Raw genomic sequence first — 12,454 nt, forward strand, 5'->3', positions numbered from 1 at the left:
TCTGGTTACCACTCTTCTCTTTTCTGTCATTTTTTTTAATTGTGTCCCCACAGCCACTTTTTCTTAACTCACATTTAATTTTCTTCATGTGTCTAATTATGTGGTGCTTTTTCAATTGCCTTCTAAAAATCTACTTGGTCTACAACGATAGGGTTTTGTGCCACTCTGGGCTAGAAAGTCCAGCCTCAAGTCCTACCTATTCCAATGTATGTCTGAACACAGGTTGATTAATAAGGCATTTGGACGACGATCGTACCATCCTTATCAGTTCTCTTCATGAAGGAACTCAATTTATTTAAACCTGATTTACCTTCAACAAGTCTGCATTGTCACTGATGAACTTATTCTTTCCAGTTGATAATTCATTTTGCACCAATTATCTCTGAAGTTTCTCTACTGCGTGACCATACTGTGAATTTAAAGATTAAATATTTTGCTTAATGTGTTTTAAATATTCCAGAAGAATATTGGACGACTCTTTATGAAGCAAAGAGAAGTTGCTCGCTACAAATAGTTAAGTATTTTTGGATATATCATAGATTTTAGATTTCATGAGTTTGGATCGTGGTTCGAACAGATCCGAGATATGGTGGATTGTCAGGAGGGTATATGATTCCTCAAAGTGTACTTTTCATATTGATCCATCTGAGCTGTGATCTTGGTAATATCTCTCTCTTTTTTTGTTGGTGTCATTTAATTTATGTATGTCACCCTGCACTGTTATGTCTGACAAAGTATCAAGGAAATTTCAAAGGGTTGGACTTAAGAGGGTGAAATGCACTACATTTGAACTTGAGTCTCCTGAGAGTTATCTCAGACTGTGAACAAGATAGAAGAATAGAGAGGGGCCTGGGCAAGAGACATGTTTCAGATCTCCCCGTTTCAAGAATGCATAGAGACGAGGTTTGAAAGAAAGTTTCAGTCTTGGTCTGTGTGTGTTAGTGGCCTGATATCCTCGTGTGCTGTAAATTAAGCCATTAAACACCCATGCACTGCAGGTAAAGAAAGGTAAAAAGTCTCTCTCTCTTCACATTCTTTTTCACACACTCTCTTTGGGTGTTGCCAGTCAACCAGTATCTAAAAGGAACTAGGATAATAGAGTTGCGGTCAACCTGCCAAAGCCAAGAATCTCAAAATTGACTCAAAAATGAACAAAATCACCACTACCGATTGCAGCCATTACATTTGATGTTATGATCTACTATCCACTTTCCAGACTGACTCATACAGTCAGTCTATCGTCTTTTAAGTTTCATCTTTTTTTGACTCATTTTTATTTATAAACTGTATGTTTATTGCATTATAACTTTACCTTAAGTGTAATAATAAATAAAGCCACTCTTTTGTTAACTCAAGGAAGCCTGTGTTTTTATTTTAAATTCATTAGCTTATCTCCTTTTAAACCATAAATTTATCTAACCTATGAGGAAGTATACAGAAAGGAGGGGATTATTTGCAAATGACCCTTATTGTGACCAACGGAATAGGTAAAAAGGGAAGCCAGTACATCGATCTCCACCCGGGACCCTGACAATTTGAAGTATCACATCTGGGACTGCAATTAGGGAACTTTATCCCAGGCCTGTTCATAACAACCATTGTATGCAGCTTTGGTCTCCTGGCGTAAGAAAGGACATAATTTTCTTAAGGATCTGCAGTGATGGTTCACCAGACTGATTCCTGCAATGGTAGATTTGTCCTACCATTGAGATTGAGTCAACTATGCTTGTATTCTCTGGAAGTTAGAAGCATGAGTTTACAAGAAGGAATCTCATTGATGTGTAAAAGAATTCTGACTGGGATGGACAGACTGGATGGAGGAAAGATGTTTCCCCTATTTGGTTGAGGGGTTTGGGTTCGAGAACTGGGGGGTATTTTCCACTGACAGCAATTAAACCGGTGGAATTCTCCACCATAGAGGCTGGGACCTGAAGTCGCTGAAGAAAGAAACAGGTTATGGATTTGAAATAAAGGATCAGCTATGATTATGTTGAATAAGGGGGCTTGATGACCCAAATGGCTGCCTTCTGCTCCTACCTTCTATGTCTATGCTTTTCTCCCTGCATACTGCTCTTTCTGGCATTATAACAAATTCTGATAATTTTCTAATGCCCCCAGTCACTGCTGAGGAATACAACACATGGTAGACTTACAGGCTGAGCACTGAGACTTTTTCTGTGAAGTGTTTAATTCCATCTTTCCCCAAAATAAACATTTTTTAAATCAGTCCTGAAGTGACATGGGATTAAAAAAAGCTAGAAATGGAAGACACAAAAACAATCTTATCCATCTTAACAAGTATGCAACCTTTATTATGGAAAGGAGCTGGACATTTAGCCAATCATTTCATTGAGATCACCCTTACAATACCAAGGGTCAAAAAAACTTTCATAGCTGACATTTATAGACCCCCAAACTACAGTGGTGATGTGGAGAATGGCATTAAACAGGAAATTAGAGATGCATGTGATAAGGGAGTATCAGTGATAATATCTGCACATCTATTGTGGCTAATTTGATTTGACCAATGTTGTCGAGGAGGAATTCCTGGAGTGTATACGGGATGGTTTTCCTGAACAAGCTGTGAAGGAACCAACAAGAGAGCAGGCCGTCTTAGATTGGATGCTGTGTAATGAGAAGGGAATCATCACTTGTGCGAGACCACTTGGTGAAGAGCAACAATACATGGTAGAATTTTTAATCAAGATTGAGAGTGAGGTTGTTGATTCGGAGACTGAGGTGCTGAACTTTAATAAAGGAAACTTCGAGGATATGAGGCGTGAGTTGGCCTTGATAGATTGGGGAGAGTTACTTCAAGGAATGACAGTGGATAGGTAGTGGCAAACATTCAAGGAAAGCATAGGGGAATTGCAACAACTGTTTATTCTTGTCTGGCACAAATGCAAAATGGGTAAGAGGGCCAATCAATGGCTTACAAAGGAAATAAGCGATCAAAGGAAGAACCATAACAGATTGGCCAAGAAAAATAATAACTGAGGATTCGGAGCAGTTTAGAATTCAGCAAAAAAGGACCAAGTGATTGATTAAGAATGGGAAAATAGAGTACAAAAGTAAGCTTTCAGGGAACATAAAGACTGATGCTGATAGTTTCCATAGATTCGTGAAGTGAAAGAGATTAGTAAAGACAAATGTAGGTCCCCAACAGACAGAAACGAGGGAATGTATAGTAGGGGACAAAGAAATGGCTGAGGAACTGAATACGTACTTCAATTCTGTCTTCACAAAAGAGGACACAAATCGAATCCTAGAATTGTTGGGAGGATGCAAGATTTAGTGAGAGGGAAAAACTGGGTGAGATTAATATTAGCAGAGAAATAGTGCTGGGTAAATTGTTGAGATTGAAGACGAATAAATCCCCAGAGCCTGATTTTCTGCATCCCAGAGTACTTAAGGAAGTACCTCTAGAAATAGTGGGTGCATTAGTGGTCATCTTCCAGGATTCCATAGACTCTGGAACAGTCCCTACAAATTGGAGGGTAGCTAATGTCACTCCAGTATTCAAAAAGGGAGGCAGAGAGAAAACAGGGAGTTATAGACCGGTGAGTCTGACATCGGTTGTGGGGAAAATTCTCAAATTCATTATCAAGGATTTCATAGCAGAGCATTTAGAAAGCAGTGGCAGGATCAGACAGTGTCAACATGGATTTATGAAGGGGAAATCATGCTTGACAAATCTGTTGGAATTCCATGAAGATGTAACTAATGGATTGACAAGGGAAAGCCAGGCGACGTAGTATGTTTGGACTTTAAGAAAGTGTTTGACAGAGTCCCACATAAGAGATTAATACACTAGGTTAAAGCTAATGGGATTGGGAGAAGTGTATTGAGATGGATAGGAAACTGATTGGCAGAGAGGAAACAGAGGAGGAATTAATGGGTCCTTTTTAAATTGGCAGGCAGTAATTAGTGCGTTGCCACAGGGATCTGTGCTGGGACCCCAGCTATTTACAACAAATTATTAATAGTTTAGATGAGGGAACAAAATGTAACATTTCCAAGTTTGCAGATGATACCAAGTTGGGTGGGAGGGTGAACTGTGACAAGGATGCAGAGATCCTTCAGCATGATCTCGACAAGTTGGGTGAGTAGGCAAATCAATGGTAGATGCAGTATAGTTTGGATAAATGTGAGGTTATTCACTTTGGAAGCAAAAACAAGAAGGCAGGTTACTACCTGAATAGCTGAAAATTGGGAGGGGGGAGTGTGCAGCGGGACCTGGGTGTCCTTGTGCACCAGTCGCTGAAGGGAAATATGCAGGTGCAGCAGGCGGTAAAGAAGGCAAATGGTATGTTGGCCTTTATTGCAAGAGGTTTTCAGCACAGGAGCAGGGATGTGTTGTTGCAGTTATATAGGGCCTTGGTAAGGACATGCCTGGAATATTGTGTGCAGTTTTGGTCTCCTTTTCTGAGGAAGGATGCTCTTGCTCTCTCGAGAGAGGGCAGGGAATGTTTACCAGGCTGATTCTGGGGATGGCAGGTCTGATGTATGAGGAGAGATTGACTCGGTTGGGATTGTTTTCTCTGGAGTTCAGATGAATGAGGGGGATCTCATAGAGACTTATAAAATTCTAACAGGGCTGGACAGGGTAGATGCAGGGAAGATGTTCCTGATGGTGGGTGTGTCCAGAACCAGGGGTCACAGTATGAGGATTCAGGGTAAACCATTTAGTACGGAGATGAGGAGACATTTCTTCACCCAAAGAGTGGTGAGCCTGTGGAATTCATTACCACAGGAAGTAGTTGATGCTGAAACATTGAATATATTCAAGAGGTGACGAGATATAGCACTTGGGGTGAATGGGATCAAAGGTTATGGGGAGAAAGCAGGGTTAGGCTATTGAGTTGGACAATCAGCCATGATTGGGAAGAATGGTGGTGCAGACTCAAAGGGCCGAATGGCCTCCTCCTGCTCCTATCTTCTATGTTTCTATAAAATTACTTTATAAATTCCTAGGAATGCAAACCTGTTTGCTTTAGCATCGGGATTGGTTGGCTCAATTGGCTGGATCAACAAGGCGTGGAGCTGGATGAACACAGCAGGCCAAGCAGCATCAGAGGAGCAGGAAGGCTGACGTTTCGGGCCTAGACCCTGCTTCAGAAATGGGGGAGGGGAAGGGGGTTCTGAAATAAATAGGGAGAGAGGGGGAGGCGGATAGAAGATGGATAGAGGAGAAGATAGGTGGAGAGGAGACAGACAGGTCAGAGAGGCGGGGATGGAGCCAGTAAAGGTGAGTGTAGGTGGGGAGGTAGGGAGGAGATAGGTCAGTCCAGGGAGGACGGACAGGTCAAGGGGGCGGGATGAGGTTAGTAGGTAGGAGATGGGGGTGGGGCTTGAGGTGGAGGAGGGGATAGGTGGGAGGAAGGACAGGTTAGAGGGGGCGGGGACGAGCTGGGCTGGTTTTGGGATGCGGTAGAGGGAGGGGAGATTTTGAAGCATGTGAAATCCACATCGATACCATTGGGCTGCAGGGTTCCCAAGCGGAATATGAGTTGCTGTTCCTGCAACCTTCGGGTGGCATCGTTGTGGCACTGCAGGAGGCCCAGGATGGACATGTTGTCTGAGGAATGGGAGGGGGAGTTGAAATGTTTCGCGACTGGGAGGTGCAGTTGTTTAGTACGAACCGAGCGTAGGTGTTCTGCAAAGCGGTCTCCAAGCCTCTGCTTGGTTTCCCCGATGTAGAGGAGGCCACAATGGGAACAGCAGATACAGTATACCACATTAGCAGGTGTGCAGGTGAACATCTGCTTGATGCGGAAAGTCTTCTTGGGGCCTGGGATGGGGGTGAGGGGGGAGGTCTAGAGGCAGGTGTAGCACTTCCTGTGGTTGCAGGGAAAAGTGCCAGGTGTGGTGGGGCTGGAGGGAAGTGTGGAGCGGACAAGGGAGTCACGGAGAGAGTGGTCCCTCTGGAAAACAGATAAGGATCGGGAGGGAAAAATGTCTTCGGTGGTGGGGTCGGATTGCATATTTGACATTCCAACTTAGTACACATGACTATATTATCCAATCATATTTGAACTATTAACACATGATTGTATTATCTAACCATATCATTACATGTTCACATCTTCCAGCTGTTAGTACGTTGTTGCAATTACAGAAAACATACACTGCCTGTTGTTCATTTTCAGTTTTTCCTATTGTCTACACTGTCTATTTTCTCTTTCACGTGACTTTTAATGATGCCTTTTATTTCAGACTTTTGATATTCAAGCCAGTATTCCATTAGCCTGTTTTGTAGTACTTTAATGATCTATATAAGATCATAAGACAAAGGAGCAGGATTAGGCCATTTGATCATGGCTGATGTTTGTTAATCCCATTCTCTTGCCTTTTCCCCAAAATCCTTGATCCCCCGACTAATCAAGAACCTATCTATCTCTGACTTAAATACTCAGTGACTTGGCCTCCACTCCCCTCAGTGGCAATGAGTTCCATAGATTCACCACTCTCCAGCAGAAGAAATTCCTCCCCATCTCAGTTCTGAAGGGTCATTCCATCATTCTGAAGCTGATTACCACATACTCTCTCAGCTGATGAATCAGTACTCCTCTCTGTTGAACAACAGGTGGGGGGACCACTGAGTGTGGCAAGGGCAGAAATGTACTGTGGGTGGGGGAATTTCAATGCCCATCACCAAGAGTGGCTTGGCATCAACACTACTGATCGAGCTGCTAGGGTCCTAACAGACATAGCTGCTAGACTGCAGCAGGTGGTGAGGGAACCAACAAGAGGGAAAAACATACTGGACTTCATCCTCACTAATCTACCTGCTGCAGATTCATCTGGCCATAGCAGTATTGTTAAGAGCGACCACTGCACAGTCCTTGTGGAGACATAGTTCCACCTTCAAATTGAAGGTGGAACCCTCCATCATGTTGTATGGCACTATCACCATCCTGAATGAGACAGACTTTGAGCAGATCGAGCAACTCAAGACTGGGCACCCATGAGAAGCTGTGGGCCATCAACAGCAGCAGAATTGTATTCCAGCACAATCTATAACCTCGTGGCCCAGCATATTCCCCCACTCAACCATTACCATCAAGCCAGGGGATCAATCCTGTTTCGGTGGAATGTTGCATTAAAGAGCCCTGGCAAAACTGAAATGAATGAGTGTCAGGGGAAAATGGTTGCAGTTGTTGGAGGTCAATCATTTCAGCTTCAGTACATCTCTGCAAGAGTTCCCCAGGATAGTGTCCTAGGCCCAGCCACCTTCAGCTGCTTCATCAATGACCTTCCCTCCACCATAAGGTCAGAAGTAGGGATGTTCGCCGATGATTGCACAATGTTCAGCACCATTCAAAACTCTTCAGGTCCACCACATAAACATCAGTTTTGTTTCAAGTGAAAAGATAGCCAGACTGTTCATCCTATCCTGATAAATAAAACCCTACAATTCTGGTGAGACCCTTGTAAATACATGTTCGTAATCTCACTATTGCCTGTAACCTTTTTATAATATGGCAACCAGAACTGGACATAATAATCCAAATATGAATATAGTAATTCAAGTTGTGTTTTTGATTCTAGAGTATGTCATGAATATAAATTGTGAATAGTAGTAACCTCTATGGCGCCTCACTGTCCAACATTTTTCTCTATGAATAGCTATCATTTACACCTTTCTGCTTTAATAGCCATCCAATCGAATTTGAATATGTGATATTCCATCTGTTCATTAAACTTGTTCATGCATATGGTGACGAGTTGATGCTTCTACTCAAATCCTTTTGAACTACCTTATTCATTCACAGGATGAGGGCATCGCTGGCCAGGCAGCATTCATTATCCATCCGTAATTGCCAGAGGGCTGTTAAGAGTCAACCACATTGCGGTGGGTCTGGAGTCACATGTAGGTCAGACCAGGTAAGGATAGCAGTTTCCTTCCCTAAAGGACATTAGTGAACCAGATGGGTTTTTCTGACAATGGATTCATGGTCATCATTAGATTCTTAATTCCAGACTTTTTTTTTTACTGAATTCAAATTCCACCATCTGCCATGACAGGATTTGAACCCAGGCCCCCAGAGCATTATCTGGGGTCTCTGGATTAACAGTCCAACAATAATACCACGAGGCCATCGCCTAGCACTTTGCACATCCTGCCCATAAGTGTATCTGTCCATTATCAAGGTGGTGGTAGTGTAGCAGCACAGCTTATGGGCTCCTCAGCCCAGGATCCTGGAGTTCGTCTACTCTGTCCACTTTTTATATCCTTTTCTTTCTCTGCTTTTTCTTAATGTTTTCATTTATTATCTTACCTTTTTTAACTCATTTAGCGGGAGGCATCTTCTCCAGGCCTGTGCCCAGCGAAGAGGAGGCTTCCAGCCTGGCATGGTGGTTTTGACCTGGCACGGTGGTCTCGGTCTTACATGGCAATCTTGGCTTGGTCTGGCAGTCTTCCATTGTGGTGACCTCATCCCAGACGGGTCGTCTCGACTTGGCAGAGCGGTCTCCGGGCTTGGCGTCTTTTCCCGGTGCAAAGGTCTAGTCAGTGTGAAGGTCTTCTTCAGCAGTGGCTTCTGGGCACTTCAGTGGCTTGGTATAGTGATCTTGTCTCGTCCTACGGTGGAGGTCTTCCCTGGCATGGAGGTCTTGTATTCCAGTCTGGAGCAGCGGTCTCCCATTGTGGAAGGGCCTGTCTCAGCCAGAAGTCGTGGTTTCCTGTTGTGGCAGCCTCATCTCAGAGGAGTGGTCTTGGCATTGCATGGTGGTCTCCACGTTTGGTGGCCTTGTCCCAGAGTGAAGGTCTCCTCGGTTTAGAGATCTTCTTCAGCGGCAGCTTCCGGGTATTCCAGCATTAGATATCTTCATTGACTTTTCCTGAACTGAAATTGACCTGAGATGAACTCTGTCTTAATTTTTACTTGTTCTTTTCTGAAATGACCTCTGTTACTAATACAGGCACCATATATGGCGACTTATAAAACTTTTTCACTTTTTTTTTGTAAAAATGCACATGACCTTATTAAATACCTTCTTAAAGTCACAGACAGTGCAAGGGAATGCGCATCTTTGCTATTACTCTCCAAAATTAATTCTCTGGTACCACATACATTGCCCTTGCTAGCCTATTTACATGGTATCTCTTTAAAAGTTTTGTTTAGAAGTCTAATTATATTGCTTGTCTCCTCTGCCACTCTGTAACGAGCCAGTATCAGGAACGTGCCAGCATTTTCTATATAAAGTGGGATGGTATAATTTGAGTCTTGGAGTCAGAGGAGATATGAGACACTGATCATATAGACTTTTGTTTAAAAAAGTCATATGCAAAAGATTGTTGGAGATTCTGTGTGTTTGAAGGTTAATATGTCCAAAAAAATCTTTGTCACATGTCCAGCCCAAGGTTGAGAGAAATATTGTGATGTAACTTTTACATTAAATATTTTGGAGAACTGTTGCCTTCAGCTTAAACTGTAATTTAAGAACGGCCAGAGTGACTGACATTCCTCCAGATTTTACAAGCATCTTTACCAACTTCATATCCTTTTTTCAGTCCTCGCTGGGCTTTCCAAATAGTTCTCTTGTATTCGAAATCAATAATCTGGAGACTTGGATTGTGACGTTCTGCACTAGTACTGCATTGAATGCGTTGATTATGAAATACGACTACGTGCCAACAAATACAGGAGAATTGCTTCCTTAATTGCACTAATCTCCACTGTGCCACACAATCTTCTGACACTTACTGTGCTAAACATTGAATCACGGAAACACTTATCTGTGAACTGCTACAAATAACTCTATTCCTGAGCACCACCATCATGTGAGCATTACGCAGATTGCTGAACACGTGCACGGACTTGTTTAAGTTGAGTCCTTAATAGCCTTTGTTTTCTGTAATATGTGTCTGACATCATCACAATTATGAGCATTTTCTGCAAATTTGTTACTACTTTGTATGGCACTTTGAGTTTGTCTTATTCCAAATAAACCTTTTGCTATATTAGTCAACGTATTAATCTTATTAGTACCAGTATACTGCAACAGCAGGAAGTACTACACCTGCCCCTACACCTCCCCCCTCACCCCCATCCCAGGCCCCAAGAAGACTTTCGACAACAAGCAGATGTTCACCTGCACATCTGCTAACGTAGTATACTGCATCCGCTGTTCCCGTTGTGGCCTCCTCTACATCAGGGAAACCAAGCAGAGGCTTGGGGACCGCTTTGCAGAACACCTACGCTCGGTTCGCACTAAACAACTGCACCTCCCAGTCGCGAACCATTTCAACTCCCCCTCCCATTCCTCAGACGACATGTCCATCCTGGGCCTCCTGCAGTGCCACAACGATGCCACCCGAAGGTTGCAGGAACAGCACCTCATATTCCGCTTGGGAACCCTGCAGCCCAATGGTATCAATGTGGACTTCACAAGCTTCAAAATCTCCCCACCCCCTACCGCATCCCAAAACCAGTCCAGCTTGTCCCCACCTCCCTAACCTGCCCTTCCTCCGACCTACCCCTCCTTCCATCTCAAGCCCCACCCCCAACTCCTACCTACTAACTTCATCCCGCCCCCTTGACCTGTCCATCCTTCCTGGACTGACCTATCTCCTCCCTACCTCCCCACCTACACTCACCTTTACTGGCTCCATCCCCGCCTCTTTGACCTGTCTGTCTCCTCTCCACCTATCTTCTCCTCTATCCATCTTCTATCTGCCTCCCCCCCTCCCTATTTATTTCAGAACCCCCTTCCCCTCCCCCATTTCTGAAGAAGGGTCTAGGCCCGAAACGTCAGCCTTCCTGCTCCTCTGATGCTGCTTGGCCTGCTGTGTTCATCCAGGTCTACACCTTGTCATCTCAGATTCTCCAGCGTCTGCAGTTCCGACTATCCCTCTACTGTTGGTAAAGGTCACTGAGCCAAATTGTTACTGTCAGCCATCCTTAAAATTATTACATCAAATTATTTATTCAGCTGTGATATATATCATGTGCATTTTACCTTGTATGGCTCAGACTTCTCTTCCAAATTTAGTAAATTGGGTGCTTCATTCCCCTGCTACATGTCTAAACTATGCAACTTTCACAGTGTCAACTCACTGAAATCCCTCGCAACAAAGCTGTTTTACACCTACTGGAATAAACTGATAAAAGTCATCAGATTTTTTTTTGTTTAGCTCAGGCCTGTAGCAGTATTGTTTTACAGATTTTTACGATGTTGATGTCATTGATAATGATGAACATTTATTGCCCTATTTCATCAGTAAAGTGATAGAAGGTGTCATTAATTGTTGAGCTACAACTGCTCACTGGTGCCAGTTTGGTTTCTTTTTGAGCCAGTCAGCTCCTGTCTTTATTACAACCTTGGTTCAAGTGTGGATAAAAGAGCTGAATTGCAGAGGTGAGGTGAAAGCTCACCTTGATGTCAAGGCCACAATTGACCAAGTATGGCATCAAGAAGCCTTGAAAAAACTGGAATCAATGGGAATCAGGGGAAAATTCTCCACTGGTTAGAGTCATACCTGGCACATAGATGGTTTTGGTTGTTGGAGGTCAGTCAGCTCAACTGCAGGACACCAATGCAGGTGGCATGGTGGCTCAATAGTTAGCACTGCTGCCTCACAGCGCCAGGGACCAGGGTTCAATTCCACCCTCGGGTAACTGTCTGTGTGGAGTTTGCATGTTTTCCCCGTGTCTGCGTGGGACCTTTCCGGGTGCTCCAGTTTGCTCCCACAGTCCAAAGATGTGCAGGCTATGTGGATTGGCCATGCTAAATTGCCTGTGGTGTTCAGGGATGTGTAGATTCGGTGGGTTATAGGGGGATGGGTCTGGGTGGGATGCTCTGAGGGTTAGTGTGGACTTGTTGGGCCAAATGGCCTGTTTCCACACTGTAGGGATTCTATGAGTTCCTCATGGTAGTGTACTAGGCTCAACCATCTTCAGCTATTTCATCAATGATCTTCCCTCTACCACAGTGTCAGAAGTGGGGATGTTCACTGATGTATGCACGATGTTCAGCACTATTTGGGACTCTGTGGGTACTGAAGCAGTCCATGTCTAAATACAGCACAATCTGGACAATATCCAGGCTTGGGCTGACAAGCAGCAAGTAACATTTGTGTCACACAAATGTCAGGTAATGACCATCTTTAACAAGAGACAATCTAACCACGGTCTCTTGACATTCACTGGTGTTACCATTACTGAATCCATTTTCAATACCCTGGGAGTCACCATTGACCAGAAACTGAACTAAACTTGCCACATAAACACCAATGGCTACAAGTGCAGGTCAGAGGTTTGAAATACTGCAACAATGAACTCACCTCCTGACTGCCCGAATCCTGTCCACCATCTACAAGGCAATGGAACACTTCCCACTTACCTGGATGAGTGCAGCTCCAACAACACTCAAGAAGCTTGACACTGTCCAGGACAAAACAGCCTGCTGGATTGGCACACAGCATCCACAAACATTCAGGAGTCCAACA

Source organism: Rhincodon typus, chromosome 1 (assembly GCF_021869965.1).
Source record: "Rhincodon typus isolate 14 chromosome 1, sRhiTyp1.1, whole genome shotgun sequence".
In the NCBI taxonomy this organism is placed as follows: Eukaryota; Metazoa; Chordata; class Chondrichthyes; order Orectolobiformes; family Rhincodontidae; genus Rhincodon; species Rhincodon typus.